The 15842-nt window shown below is 48.6% G+C and overlaps 1 pseudogene; it reads left to right on the forward strand.

Moving 5' to 3' along the window:
- Positions 1–13644: 13644 nt before the first annotated feature.
- LOC136643434 (5S ribosomal RNA) lies at positions 13645–13758 on the forward strand (annotated as a pseudogene).
- The last annotated feature ends 2084 nt before the right edge of the window (positions 13759–15842 follow it).

Below are 15842 nucleotides of genomic sequence, written 5' to 3' on the forward strand. Positions count from 1 at the left end.
CTATTCTGCTCGCACATCACCACTCTCCCCCGCTCTTTCACCCCTCCCCCTTTGCAAAGAAAGTTTGTACCCCCTGATCAAATTTCTCTCAGAGGCCCTGATTGGCACCCAGGTGGCTGACAGGGCAGTAAAAGAAAATCATTTTTACTTACCTCTCTCAGGCTGTCTGGTCACACTCCCCCCCCCCCCCACCAGCATTTCATGCAGTGCTGCTGCATTGTGCAGGCTGGTAGGGGATAGGTTTGGGCTGTAAGTCAAGGAAGCCTTTTTAAAATCCCTGGGATTTCTTCCAGGACTCCCCTGGAGATCGATGCAAATTCTTGAACACTCCAGGTCAGTCCTAGAGGGGGTTGGCAGCCCTATGCAGAAACAAACTTTCATATGTGTAGCAGGTGTTGGTACAAATCTAGATTTGCACTCCACCATTGATATGGTCTCTCAAGCTACATTGAACTAGCTGAATATGCACCCTCATCCAGGGTCACTGGCTGCTATGTGCAACTCATTGCTCTCAACAAGCTGGACAGGGGACATCATGGCATGCTTTATTTGTTTATTCATCCATTTTTATACTCTATTTCACTAAAAATCACAACAAAAAAAACAACAAAATAATTTTAAAACAAATTAACAAAACAGCAAAACCACCAAATGTTCCAGCAACAGACACAAATCATCCCCCAAATCCAACTTAGATAAGTTAAATGAGCCCCATGTGGGTATGATATGTTCCATTTGGAAGCCAACTTGAAATGTCCCTCCTGAAACATCTCCTTCTGTTTATCCAAACAGCGAACACTCTGGACCTAATGTGTAGGCCACAAGGGCAGACATTCAGAACTGACAGCCAGAGGCAAGCAGAAAAAGAACTATGTATCCTATTGTTTATGAACATAGGAAGTTGTCTTCTCCTGAGTCAAACCATCAGTCCTTCTAGCTCACCATTGTCCACACTGAGAGGCAGGCACTCTTTGGGTTTCAGACAAGGATCTTGCCTGGAGATGCCAAGAACTGAAGTAGGACCTTCTGCATGCAAAGCAGGTGTTCTGCCATGGATCTACAACCAGGGCTGACATGAGGGTATTGGACGTGGTGAGGGCTCAGGCCCTGCACTGAGCCCCCGTGGCACCCCCATCTGCTCCCTGATGGTGTGTTGGGCACCACCACTGGCTGCAGTGCTGAGAGTTCAGAGGTTGGCTTGGCCAGGTGGGGTCTCTGATGGGCATGAGCCCTCAACCAGTAAACTATCCCAGCCAACTCCTTATACTACTACTGGCTATGCCCCCCCATTGGTTCCAGAGTGGGAAATTAAACTTCCCATAATTTAATACTGGGATATTTTACACATCCAAATTACCTTATTTGTTCGGTGTGTTTCACAATCACATTTTTAAGGTGCACACTTACAGTGGTTAATACATGCCTCTCAAAAGACAGCACCAGTGTGCAACAAATACATGTTTTCAACCCAAATCCACAGGCAAGCATTAGAGAATTTATAGGCCATTACTCCCTTGCAGTTATCCACATGGTGGGAAACACATACCCTGTAATGTCTGAATGGCCCTTGGTTAGGATCCACGTGCATAACGGGATTCTGCTTCATTTCAGTTTGAGAAAAAAGATTAGGGAGACATTTTAAAGACTTTAACCCACAAAACTCATTCTTTCATATTTTCAATTTTTAAACCACAATCAAGCAGAAAATGCAAATGTTCCATGAACTAAACTCATTGTAGGTTTCATGACGAGAGCTCATTTTTAAGGATATGAACAGTTTTATAACCCATTATGTGAATGGCACAGCCTATTCAGGCCTGACTGGACCTGCATAAGTGAGCCCATTGTCTTTTGTACTCAAGTAGGTTATGAATGTTAATTCCCAGGTGCGACCATTTAAAGGTGTCCTTTTAGGACAAAGACTGAGTGGTCAGACATGGGAGTTGTCTTGTTCAGAGAAATGCTTGCCCATGGACATCAAGCTGTCCTACCTAGCCCATCATCATTAATCCTCACGTGTTCATTGGGCGCTCTTAAAGGCTGCTGGTGAAATGTCCACATTTCTTTGGGATCTTAAGCATACCACAGCTGAAGTTTGACGTTTACAAGCTAGGTGTTCTACTCTGCTAAGAGAAAACTTAGCAAATATAGGATTTACTTGGAAACCACTAGAAACCCAGTCTGACCTGAAATAAACTTCCTTCCCCAAACAAAATGTTTGTTTAAAAGCACATCAAGTAGACATTAAATATATACCTTAGCCTCCCAAATAGGATAAAAAAAACGTCATTAGCTGTCTGAAAATGTCAAGCAGCTAATACATGTGAAAAAACACATCCCATATGAAAACTAAAGTACCTTTTCTTACCCTGCACATGCCCGATCTCATCTGATCTCGGAGGCTAAGCAGGGTCAGGCCTGGTTAGTACTTGGATGGGAGACCACCTCAGAATACCTGGTGCTGTAGGCTTATACCATAGTCTTTTGAGACTGAAGGTTGCCAACCAACCATTTTTCTTTCCCATGCCTGGTATCATTCCTCTTCCCCTTGTACAGGCCAACCAGGGAGCTGCCTAGGATGGCACAATTCAAAGGACATTTATCATGCCAGCATTCAAGCCTCAGGTTATGTGCCATTTCTGTCACATTGCTAGTTCCTCAGTAGTGTTTTCCATACATCAAGCCTCTTTTAAGTACACAATGCTAGCTGTGAATATAGAACTCTGCTGCCATCCCACAAGGATTTTAGGAGTAGCCTTGCGTGAATGGTAGGCTGGCTGGCATAAATATTCCAGCGGCACAGTTGCTCTCGATTATACTTTCAGTCTCATGCATGAACAATTCAGTCCAATGAAAGTGCTGTGCAATAGATAAACGTCACCTCTGAAGTCACTTGCACAACCTCAGGCTGCATTGTTGTAATGCAGTGTCTGGGCTACAAATCAGGAAGTCCTTGATCTGAATTTTGCCTCTATGTGAATTCAACAAGTGCCTTAGGCAAACCCTTAGGCGACACCTCCCCTATTGTGCTCAACACAGGGATCAAAGCACTGACCTGCCTTATACAGGTCTGTTGTAAGAAGCTAATAATACTGTACTTAAAATTTGTGCAGCATTTCCTGCGTGTGCAAAGTGCTTCACATGTATCATCTTGATTAACAATCCTGTAAATTCTTTTTATCCCCATATCACAACTGGGGCTGAGAGTGGCTTACTTAAGGCCAGCAAATATGAGATCTGAACTTGGAAAGTCTGCATTTGCAATGGGAGTTAACCAGGGACATGTGGTGGGTGGGGAAGCAGGTGAGCAGAGCCTCCCTACCAGAGTCCTTCGAAAAGCAGTGCTGCTGCCTCACGTAATGGTGGCACTGCTTTTCGAAGGACTCCGGTAGGGAGGCTCAAACCAGGGGACATCCATTAAAATTGAGTGTTGGGAGAGTTAGGACAGACAAAAGAAAATATTTCTTTACTCAGCATGTGGTTGGTCTGTGGAACTCATTGCCACAAGATGTGGTGATGGCATCTGGCCTAGACGCCTTTAAAAGGGGATTGGACAAATTTCTGGAGGAAAAATCCATTACGGATTACAAGCCATGATGCGTATGTGCAACCTCCTGATTTTAGAAATGGGCTATTTCAGATGCAAGGGAGGGCACCAGGATGCAGGTCTCTTGTTATCTGGTATGCTCCCTGGGCATTTGGTGGGCTGCTGTGAGATACAGGAAGCTGGACTAGATGGGCCTATGGCCTGATCCAGTGGGGCTGTTCTTATGTTCTTAACTACAATTCCCAGGAGGCCTTGCAGGTCTCTTGTTATCTGGTGTGATCCCTGGGCATTTGGTGGGCCGCTGTGAGATACAGGAAGCTGGACTAATGGGTCTATGGCCTGATCCAGTGGGCCTCTTCTTATGTTCTTATGCCTCCCCATCCACCAAACGTTTCTGGAGTTAACTACTATGCTACCACCGAGATAACATTGGAAAGTGTTTTATACATGCTAATTAATTTCAGTTAAACTAGTTGATTTAAAATTGCCATCCTAACTGAAATGGTTAAATTTCGTACGGATGTAGCTTAATCTCATTGAAAAAGGACTTTGGCAAACAGGAGTCCAGTAACAGACATCTCTTAATGTCCAGCTGGTTTAGAAGAGAAACTAGAAGAGATATATTTTGTAAAGCACAAACTGTAGTAGTATTTATATCTGCGCAGTTACTGGCTAGGGTGTTCTTCCCAGGCTGCCGTGTGGATGTGCATGACTGAATAATTCTTGGCTGCTGTGTGCCTTCCTGTACACCTCTTGACTGAAGTATGTGATTCATAAGAACACAGTTCTTCGCTGAGATATGAATGAATGGGTGTGTGAGCCATGACTGAATCGCTTTGCGTCTTTTGAGCTAATGCAGCATCATGGCCAAGGGAGACAGAGGTGTGCAGCCAGAAGTTACCCAGTTCAAATGTTGCCTCTGGCATGAGCTTTTTGGTAAACCTTTCCCTTGGTCTCGGATACTCCATCTGCATTATGAAGACAGAAATAATAAAACTATCTTACTGAGGCTTGGATCCTAACCACACTTTCCTGAGAGTAAGCCCCATTGAACAAAATAGGACTTACCTTTGGGTAGACCTGGTCAGGATTGTGCCCTGAGTTTGGTAAGGATTACTTAGATAATATGCGTGATGACCAGTGGCATAGCTAGCGGGGGTGCAAAGCGCTAAGTTTTGCAGGCGCCTGAATGCACCATGCAAGCGGCCCCTCTCCTTCGAAGCCATTACAGCCACTGGGAGCAAAATGGAGGCTTGCACTGAGCGTTTATGAGCCTGCAAAACTTAGTGTTTTGCACCCCCTCTAGCTATGATACTGGTGGTGACATATAAAATACCCAATACAGAATCAGATCATTGGTCATTCAGCTTGCTGCAAGCTTTATAGGATCACAGGCAGGATTCTTTCCCACAGCTGCCTAAGGATACAAGAGTTGAAGCTGGGATAATGTACAAACAAGTCCAGTGCGCTACCACTGAGCTATGGCCCCATTCCTCTCCCTGTCTCCCCCCCTAACAAGCTACTGCTCTGAACGCCCCAGGCATTTTCAATTTTCTTTCACCAACAGACATCATTGTGTGCATCCATTAAGGTAATTTTGTTGCAGTTCCACAACCACTGTCCTACTAGATGTTGATATTGCACTGTATGTGTGTGTGCACATGGAGTGCGTTTTCATTTCCTGAATGCAATGCATATATGCACAAATGCCTATGAAGTTGGGTGGAAGAGGACACCTCCTTGGTGGTGTAGGAACATATCAATTGCAACTGACGGATTGTCAGGCTGATGTGGAGGGTGAATTTCCTCTGCCGAGTGTATGATGACTTCCTGGGTGGATGGAGGACCAAGGTGCATGTGCATTATACGTACGAAACAGGCCAGCTTGCTTCTTAGATTATGCACAGTACACATAAGTGTGTTAAAACCTGTGTACATACAGATTATTCCTAGCAGGCAGCCCAATCCTATGCTGCAGCAGCGCAAAAATGGTGACCTGTCCCGAAAAGGCCTGCCTCCGGCCGGTGTTATAACTTACCCACAGCAGCCCCCCCTCGGCACTATGGCCTCACACCAACTCCTGCTGGGCCCAACTTTTTGTGACAGGCAAGTAGCACCGGCAGAGCTCCAGCGCACCGCAGCCCATAGGATTGGGCCCTGAGTGAGTAGCAACACTGTGACGTTGATTGGGATGTGCATGTTGTCAGTCTCCTTATTCTGAATACTATGTTCCCTGACTGGGTGAGTGTCAGTGCTTGTCTAACCCTTTGACTGCAGCAACGTGGCAGCAATAGGCTGGAGTCTGCCTTTATTTGAGCATAACATGGAATTCAGTGCCAGTACCAATAAAACTCAGCTCTTTTCTTTTCCATCCAGTTCAGGGCTGGAGACTACAGCGGTTACCGAGATGCACTCTCCAGAAACTCCTGAGAAGACTGCATTGTTTTCTTTCTTTTTTGAGATGTGGACGTGGTGATTGCAACTCATGCTGCTGTAACACTGATGGCAGACTACCATTACATGCACAAGAGGGGGGCTGCCCCTTGTGACTGTTCCAAAGTTTTGGCTGATACAGAACATACCATGTGTGTGTTCCTACATTCCCTGTATGAGCACAAACCAGAACATTTGGGGAGCAGGTTTTATGTATGTGCCTGCACTCCTTGCTGGCATGTTTTATGATTCTTGCCTGAGATATACATACATCTGTTTGTCAAACACATATAAGCCAGTTTCTCCATGGGTGGGATATTTGTGTGCTGTTTATGATTTATGTGCAAGTGCATTGATCTGCACTCCCAGATTAGTGAACATGTGTACAAGTAAGGTGGAGTATTTGCAAACCATTTCATCTGCATCTTTCCCTAAACTCAGGTTTCCGAATAAGGTTATGAATGTTCTGACACTTTGACATTTGCAGGTCTCACGTGTATGATACTGCCACAAAAATGTATAGACGTGTTCACAGTGTGTGCAGCTTGTGTGCCTCCTGCATAGTAAGTGGCATTCCTGAAAGGACACACAGTACAGTACTCCTTTATGCCTGGACTGGGTGTCTGTATTTGTTACTGTTTCTTATCTAACACATTTCTAGATAGACAGTTCTGTGCCTGATGCAGAAGTTGGGCTGTGCTATCTTAGCTGATCGCCTTTCCCAACCTGCAGCTTAAGGGTGCAATCCTAATGCGCCCTTAGGCCAACACAAGTCCTGTGTGCTGGTCCAGGAGTGCGGCAAAAGTGCCATCAAACACTTTTGTGCCACTTCTTAGGAAGAAAATGTGGGCCCTGGGGAGAGGGTGAATTGCATCAGCCAAGTTCAGCCAACGGAAGGGGGGGCAGGGAGGAGGCGTTTGGGGCAGGGGGAGGGCAGGCAGGTGGGGAGTGGGAGGCGGGACCAGGATTCAGCAGTTATGCCAGATCCTAACCACATTCATGGGCAGCCTGGGCAGTCCTAGATGTTTAGTTTTGCGCTACCTCTTGAGGTAGTGCAGATGTGAGTAGCTCCTTTGGGGCTGCTGTGGGTTTACCTGGGGTAAGGGAAAATGATTCCCCTTGCCTTTGGCTGAGCCACTTTCAGCCACTTTCACTCCTGCCTTGGTTGCAGCGCAGGCCCTCCAGCCTGCCTGCTCCAGGGCAGGTTAGGACTGAACTGAAAGCTAAGCTGCTCACCCTTCTAAGAAGAGCACCTTCATACTGAAAGGGAAAGAAGCATAAAGCATTTGAATACACTGGTGATATACAATGGCTACAATCCTGTACACACTTTCCTAGAAGTAGGCCTTATTGAACACAATGGGACTTACTTCTGAGTAGATATGCATAGGATTGTTCTGACAAGCTTCCGTTTCTGCCATTGACCCCTGCAATTCACATTATTGGATGCCAATTACATATGCTTTTAAATCAGGATTTTAAAAAACTGTGCTTATGGGGGGCAGGATATGAATAATTTACATCAATAAAGACTACTGCATTTTCTATTGCTTTTTAAAAATTTGGTTAGGATTACTGCTTCTGCTGCTGGAAATTTAGGAAATCCTTGTTGGGGTTCTAACACTGCAGCCACCTTGGGGGCAGAGACCTGGGTGGGCAGGCAGGTGGGCAACCCCCCTCCCCAGACTCTCCCCTTCCACAGATATCAGGATACTCTTTAGGCAAGGCTCCCCTCTTGCATGTTGTGGTCCTGACACTGCAGCCACCTCAGGGCAGAGACCTGGGCAGCAGGCAGGCACCCCCTCCAAGTCTCCTGAATGCCAGCTAGTTATGCTACCTTGTGATCTTCTACATTTTTGGAGAGGCAGATTACAAACCCATCCATGAATTAAATCGTATTAATGAACCGAGGGCCCAATTCTATCCCACTTTCCAGTACTGCAGTGCAACCCTTGAGGAGAGGCCTCCATGGCTGTTCTCCTACTGCAGGATGCAGCACCTGCCTCCTCGGCAGGGCTGCACCTGTGCTGGAAAACTGGATAGGATTTGTCCCCTCCCCCCTCTTCCTGCTCATCCTTTTCAGTAGAAATGACTCCCAGCTGGAGATGAAGAGGACTGGGCCCAGAAGAAGGTGCACGGAGTGGCACAGCTAGAGGGGGTGCAAAGCACTAAGTTTTGCAGGTGCCTGAATGCACTGTGCCAGCAGCCCATCCCTCTCCTCTTTGGACCCATTCTGGGCGCATTCAGGTGCCTGCCAAACTTAGTAGCCCTCTAGCTACGCCACTGGGTGCTCGTCAAGGAGAAAGGGCAGTGCCCCAAGAGCGCCCCAGTCACTCCAACCACATCTGGATGCCCCAGCTTCCAAGGGGGGGGCACTGCCAGCAGGCCAACCTCAGCAGCTGCTGCCAATGCCTTTTCTGCGAAGAGCCCAAGCCTACGCATGTCTACTCAGAGGTCAGTCCCATTATAGTCGATGGGGCTTACTCCCATGTAAGTGTCGATAGGATTGCAGTCTTGAAGCCCAGTCCGATCCCTGTCTACTCAGAAGTAAGTCCCATTATAGTCAATGGGGCTTACTCCCAGGAAAGCATGGACGGGACTGCAGCCTTCCTCCTCCTGGCAGCTGCAGCCCTCTCCCCACGAGCGCCCCGGAGCCGGCCAGGGAGCTCGCCCTGCTTGCCAGCCTCCGGCCGCGGCGCTACATCCGGCTGGGCTGGGCTGGGCTGGGCAGGCTCCTCCGCTCACGTGTCCTCCTGAGCGGCTGCTGCGGACCGGCCTCGGGCGGCGCGCACTCCCTGACCCGCTGCTGGGCACTTGCCAGCCTGGGGCCAGGGCGCAGCAGAGGCGCGGCGGCGCGGCAGGGATTCCCCGGCTGTCCCCGGGCGGCGCAGAGCGAGCAGGCGGCGACAGCCCATCCTAGGCACGTCTACTCAGAAGTCAGCCCCATCAGAGTCCATGGGGCTTACTCCCAGGAAAGCGTGACTAGGATCATAACCTATGAGCACAACCCTAGGCACGTCTACTCAGAAGTCAGCCCCATCAGAGTCCATGGGGCTTACTCCCAGGAAAGTGTGACTAGGATCATAGCCTAGGAGCACAACCCTAGGCATGTCTACTCAGAAGTCAGCCCCATCAGAGTCCATGGCGCTTACTCCCAGGAAATGGTGGCTAGTGTCGGGCTGTGACAATTCTAGACATGTCTACGTAGAAGTAAGCCCCATTAGAGTCAGTGGGACTTACTCCCGGGAAAGCGTGGCCGGGTCGGGCTGTGAGGAGGAGGAGGGACACCGGCTCCCTCCCGGGCCGCCTGCCGGGGCGCGCGTCGCTGCCTCGCCGGCGGCCCCTTGATGGGATAAGGCAGGCGGCGGCGGGGCGACGGGTGGCTCAGCGCTGGGGCCGGGCCAGCCAGCAGGGGCCAAGCCGGGCCAAGGGCGCCCGGCCTCCCATGGCTCCGCCTGGCGCCGCCGCCGGCCCTCCTGCGCAGCGGGAGGCGGCGGCAGGTAGCGAGTCAGCAGGAGGCCGGCCGGGGAGTCGCCTTCCTTCCTGGGCGGCTGATGCGCGGCTGCCCTCCCGCTGGGGGAGCGGAGGGGGAAGGAGATGGTCCAGGAGCGGGTTGGCGCCCAGCCCGCGCCGCAGATGCGTCACCGGGAGTAGTAGCCTACTACTAGGAGTAGGACCCAGTGGCACAGCAAAGCACTGAGTTTCGCTCCCCCCCACCCGGAATGGCTCCTAAGGGGAAGGGCTCCTTGCACGCTGCGGTGAGGCTTCCTGCAAAACTCAGTGCTTTGCCCCCCTCTAGCTATGCCACTGGTAGGACCCCTTGAGGTCTGGGGGGGTGCTTGCAAGATCGCCTTTTAAGGGTGCTGGGGCATGCAGAGCCCACTTCTGCGGAATGGGTGGCATAGCTGGAGAGGGTGCAGAGCACTAAACTTTGCAGGGAGCCTCAGCAGTGTGCAAGCAGCCCCTCCCCTTCTGAGCAAGGTAAATGCCAGGCATGGCTCCAAAAGGGAGTGTCCGCTTGCACACCCTGGTGGGGCTTCCTGCAAAAGCTAGTGCTTTGCATCCCCTCTAGCTATGCCACTGGTCCACCCTTATCTCTTTGGATGAGAAACAGCTCTCCCAAGTCCTCAAGCCTGTGTGGCTTTCTGCATACCCAGGGACTCTCCCCTCCTTGGGCTCCACATTGGGGAAGAACTGCTAGCCCCCCTTCGAGATTCACAGTCCTCTGGTGTGAGTGGCTGAAAGCCATTGAAACGCCCTTGAACAAGACTTAGAAGGCACTTGGATTTCCAGCTGACGTTGGTAGGATTTTAAAAATCAGAGTTGAGTAAATTATGTGCATATATCTATGGATGTATATACACACACCCTTGGATAACATTGCTGCATGCATTGTGTGTTTATTTACATGTGTATTTAATCGTTAAGAACATAAGAAGAGCCCACTGGATCAAGCCAAGGGCCCATCTAGTCCAGCTTCCTGTATCTCACAGTGGCCCACCAGACGCCTCAGGGAGCACACAAGACAACAAGAGACCTGCATCCTGGTGCCCTCTCTTGCATCTGGCATTCTGAGGTAGTCCGCTTCTAAAACCAGGAAGTAGCACATACCCATCAAGGCTTGTAACTTGTGATGAACTTTTCCTCCAGAAATCTGTCCAATCCACATCCTGTGGCAAGGAGTTCCACAGAACTAATTACATGCTGAGTAAAGAAATATTTTCTTTTGTCTGTTCTAACTCTCCCAACACTCATTTTGGTTCTGGTGTTGTGTGAGAGGGAAAAGAACACCGCTCAATCCACTCTATCCAGTTAAATTGAGAGGCCATTTTTCTACAGAAAGGTCCCCAAAGTGGCTTTAATCATTCTGGGAAGAACTACACACATTGCAGTGTGGATTTGAATTCTTGCTTTGCCAGTCACTATGTCTTGGGAGGTCTTCCCTTTCACATTTGTGGCATGACATGAACGGGGGAGGGGATAACTGTAGGAATTAAATTCAATTGTCACCTGGAAGTTACTCACTCTAATCTTGGAGCTCTACTTCTGTGTTCTGAACTAAGTTGAGTCAAGGTGGAGTTACACAGTGAATGGGGGGGGGAAGTGAACTCTGCACTTGCCCACAGACACTTGCCATCCCAGCGCTGAGCCCTAGCTCAAGGGTATGGCTGAGCGTGGCTGCTCAGAAGTCCCAGTATGTTCAGTGCGACTTCCTCCCAGGTAAATGCGTAAAGGATTGCAGCCTTGCAGCCCAGTCCTATGGGGCAGTTTGCAATTGTGGGAGGACTGACCTGCTGCCACAAAATGCCCATCAAAGGTGCAAGGAGTGCATTGGTGCTCGGCTAGTCCAAACCACAAAGCAGCAACGACATCAGGGCTCTGCTGCCATGGACTCTGGGCTGCATCAGTCCCAGTATGTTGGTGATGGGGTTTGTGGGTAAGGGGGAAGATGGGGGGTGTACCAGGGAAGGGAGGTGGTAGATCTTGGCAGCAGCAATTTGAACCTCAGAATGCCTTCTCATTCTCAGACTTATTTCTCCAAGGCGACCCACAGCTGTAGGCTTATATGGCCTGTAGACTCCAGCTTGCCTTCATATCCCTCTCCTATCATAGAGCCAGCCTTTCTGGTGCATGCTGCATGCTGTGGATAGATTTGGGCTGCTTGTCTTGGAAATAAGAATTTCCCTTTTCTGCATTTGTTACATCAAACCAACACATTTACTCAAACATGAATGGTGTTTAGATCTGGGAGCTTCCCCTCTCAGAGGTACTGAATTTCTGACACGGAAAGCACATTAATGTAAGAAGAAGCTTGAAAACTCGGCATAGGTTGTCCTATGCGGACATGCAGTGACAAAGGCATATGGGAACATCAAATGTTCCCATACACACAGTCTACGTGCATTTGGTCAGACAACTCTCCAGGGTCCAACTCAGAAGGAACTGGTTCTGTGGGTTGGAAAGAAAAAGAAAGGTTATGTACTGTACTGATGGGCTAGCAGCTGTGTGTTACAAACCTAGTCCCTGCAGCAATATGGAGACTGTAAACTAATCGATTAAGGGTATAAAGCACCACATTTCCTAAAAAGTATAAGCTATACTTTAAACAGTTGGAAAAAAAGAGATAGGCTACTAGAAGCATGGAGACACAGGCAAAACCGATCTAATCAGTGCAGTGGCATAGCTAGAGGGGGTGCAAAGCACTAAGGGCGCAATCCTAACCCCCTATGTCAGTGCTTTCCAGCACTGACATTTGGGCAGTGGAGCTCCCAGATAAGGGAACCAACATTCCGTGACTCTGAGGAGGCCTCCATGAGTGACACCCAACTGCAGGATGCGGCACATGCCCCATTGGCACCACTGTGCCAGTGCTAGAAAGCACTGACATAAGGAGTCAGCATTGCACCCTAAGTTTTGCAGAGATTCTCACCACAGCATGCAAGGGGCCCCTTCTCCTCCCTTTCAGAGCCAGGCATAAGTCTCCATTCTGCTCTGCTCGAACCGCCTGGAATGGCTCTGAAGGGGAGGGGCCACTTGCACACCACGGTGAAGTTCCCTGTACAACTTAGTGCTTTGCACCCCCTCTAGCTACACCACTGAATCAGTGCTTAAAGTGAGGTCTGTCTATTGATTGTAGGAGGAAAGTAGGGCAGGGACACTCCAGTGAAAAACCGCCAACCAGTTTTTACATAAAATTGTATCCAGAAACAAATCCAGACATGGCAACAGAAGTGAGGACTAAACCATTACAGTTACATTACACATAGTTTCATTCATTGAGCAAAAACCAATATCAGTTGAAAGGCAGGCGAATGACTGGTGCGCGACATCTGGAGCAGGGGTAGCTTCAGTTCAGCTGTCTTGCACCCTGTCTGTCTCATCTCGTATGTGGGAAGTCATCTCAGTTTCAGTTCCTCCTTAGTAAAATGGGAATGCCAGGTAATTGATCATATTGACCTACCTACTTTGTCGAGGTGTTGTAAGTTCTAGACACCAAGATGAGAGTTGGCAAGTGTTTTGCATACTTAATACTATTATTTAAATACTAAGATTTGTTGTGCTGCACTAGGATTACTCAGAACAGGGCAGGGCAGGGCAATGCAAAGCGGTGAGTCTTTATGTAAAGAAAGAAGAAAAGATATGTACCCCTCAAATCCAGGATTCAGAATAGATTATACTGTAAATGATTTGCATGTATTTACTTACACTGGATTGAGTTTCTGGAGAATTTAGGCGTTTGTAGTGTAGTCCTATGCTCACTGCTTTGCCAGTACAATGCTTGTCATATCCCAAGCCTATCTAGCACAAAGGGGAACTCAGACAACTCCACAGTGGCACATCCACTGCCAGCATCTATGGATGCTCTGATACTACCCACCAATGTGAGAGCACCAGGCTGACAGCACAAGAATGGCCCCATGTTAGATAGACATGCGAGGAACCAATCACTGCAATCTAACCATCCCTGATACTGGCGGCCTGGGTGAACCAAGCAGGGGATAGGCAGGCACCGGTCCAATGAGCGGCCACCCCTGGGCTGACACCCTCTTTTGTGACCCCCAGGAATGAATGACAGCAGCAACTGTAGGAGAAGATATCCTCATGACACTATATGCATATGTATACATGCACAACAAGGATGCCATGGTACCGCTTGTTGTAGAAGCTACTGTTACCCTGCACATGCCTGATCTCGTCTGATCTCGGAAGCTAAGCAGGGTCAGGCCTGGTTAGTACTTGGATGGGAGACCGCCTGGGAATACCTGGTGCTGTAGGCTTATACCACAGTCTTTCGAGACTGAAGGTTGCCAACCAGAAGCTACTGTGGCACAGGCAGCAAGGAGACAAGGGCAGAGTGCCAGTAAGACCAGCACCCTGAGTGCAAACATTTGGCAAGAAACATGCATTGCATGGAGAAAAGAGGAAGAGGAGGGAGGTCTGGAACCCACACTGGCCAGTTGACAGGGCTGCCTTTGAACAATGCAGGCCCAGCAGGAGGTATACAAAGGATCTCATGGGCGTTCAGCATCTTGCTGCCCCATAAACAGGCACACCTAGCTGGGAGACTAGCACATGGATCAAATAGAGGGAGGACTGCATATGCCAATCTTGGGGCTTTTGCTTAACTAAAGACTTCCTTTGCAGCAGCCCACTCATTCACAACCCAATCCTACAGGGTGCCAGTGAAACTCCCAGCAAAGCTATCATTACGCTGCCTTTCTTTCCCAACTGTCTGATGTGGCAGCAGAGAACTGGCAAAACTCATGACCAATAATGGGCTTTACGCTATCACTGATGAAACCCAAGGACTCAGACAGACAGACAGACAGACAGACAGACAGACAGAGATCCCAAACCCTGATAGCAGAGAAGTCCCTCCTCCCTCTGATGCAGAGTCCCACCTTGAGACCAGCTGAATTAAGAAACAACTGGGGTGGGAAAAAGGAACCGCAGCCAGGTCTAGTTTTTCAAAGTCTCTAGCTCAGGGGTGTCAAACTCGTAATTTAAAGCAGTGGGCTGAATACCATTCATGGTGCCTGCTGAGGGCCAGATTTGACATCGTTAAGCAGGAAGTGACATCGTTAAGCAGATGATGGCCAGAAATAAGCACTTTGTTCTCACATAGAAACTCCTTAGGAGAGGACCTCAACAGGTGGGAAACCCTGGCCTCTGAGCAGCCCGCTGGGAGGCAGGCTGTGCAGCATGGCCTCTGCCAGTTTGAAGAGACACTTGGCCAACAGTCTGAGGCAAAGAAGGAAGGCCCATAGCCAGGGAGACAGACCAGGGACAGACTACACTTGCTCCCAATGTGGAAGGGATTGTCACTCCCGAATCGGCCTTTTCAGCCACACTAGACGCTGTTCCAGAACCACCTTTCAGAGCGCAATACCAGAGTCTTTCGAGACTGAAGGTTGCCAACAAGAAACTCATTAGTTGCAAATGACATAAGATAAAATGTGCAAATCTTGTTCATAATTTCAAGATATGATATAGCCCAATCATCACAGTGGGAGAGCCCAATTATAATGGGGGCTGAATAAATTGCTTCTGGGGGCCACATCCAGCCTGTGGACCTTACGTTTGACAACCCCGCTCTATTTTTTAGCTATTTAGATGTTTATGGTTTTTGTTTTTTTTTAAGTAATAGTTATTGCATGTCTTTGATTTTATGTAAGCTGCCTTGGGCATCCACATAAGTAGAGGGAAGGTGGGGTAGAAATAAAGAAAGAAATAAAATCTGCTAACAAAGTGACAACAAGTGTGATCAAGTTAAAGATTGCATACCAAGAATGCAACAACATCTGAAAGAGAAGCACATGGGGTTGCCAACCATCTTATCTCAGTAGGGCTCTTGCCCCTTTGGAAGTTATCCAACAGACCGAAAAGTAGCAGAAGTCAGTGTCACTTGGCTGCACCAGCTACATCCATGTCCGTAGTGGACTTTGCAAAGTCTGGAACAAGTTGGTCAGCAACCCAACAGAGGAAAAGCAGAGATTCCCTTGTGGTCTGCATGACTGGCCATGTGGAGGGCCCTAAGTCCTCTTTCCTGAGTGGATGGCTGCCTGCGGAGACAAAGAGAAAACCCAGAGATTGTAGCAGGACGCACCATTAGTCACATTGGTTCTCCTGAGTGACAGGACCATTGCATCCTGGACAACTCCCTCCGGGGAGAAAGGCAGGGTAGAAATAAAGTTAATAATAATAATTAATAATAACTGTGCCCTGGTAAAATACATCACAGTATTAGGACATTGGCATCTGTTCTTTTGGCATCCTGGACATTTGTGTCTTTTATTTTTAAAACGCAAATGTAGGGTTAGGGCTGGGATAAGAGGCTTAGGATATATAACATGGGGGCTTG

This window comes from Tiliqua scincoides, chromosome 2 (assembly GCF_035046505.1).
Source record: "Tiliqua scincoides isolate rTilSci1 chromosome 2, rTilSci1.hap2, whole genome shotgun sequence".
In the NCBI taxonomy this organism is placed as follows: Eukaryota; Metazoa; Chordata; class Lepidosauria; order Squamata; family Scincidae; genus Tiliqua; species Tiliqua scincoides.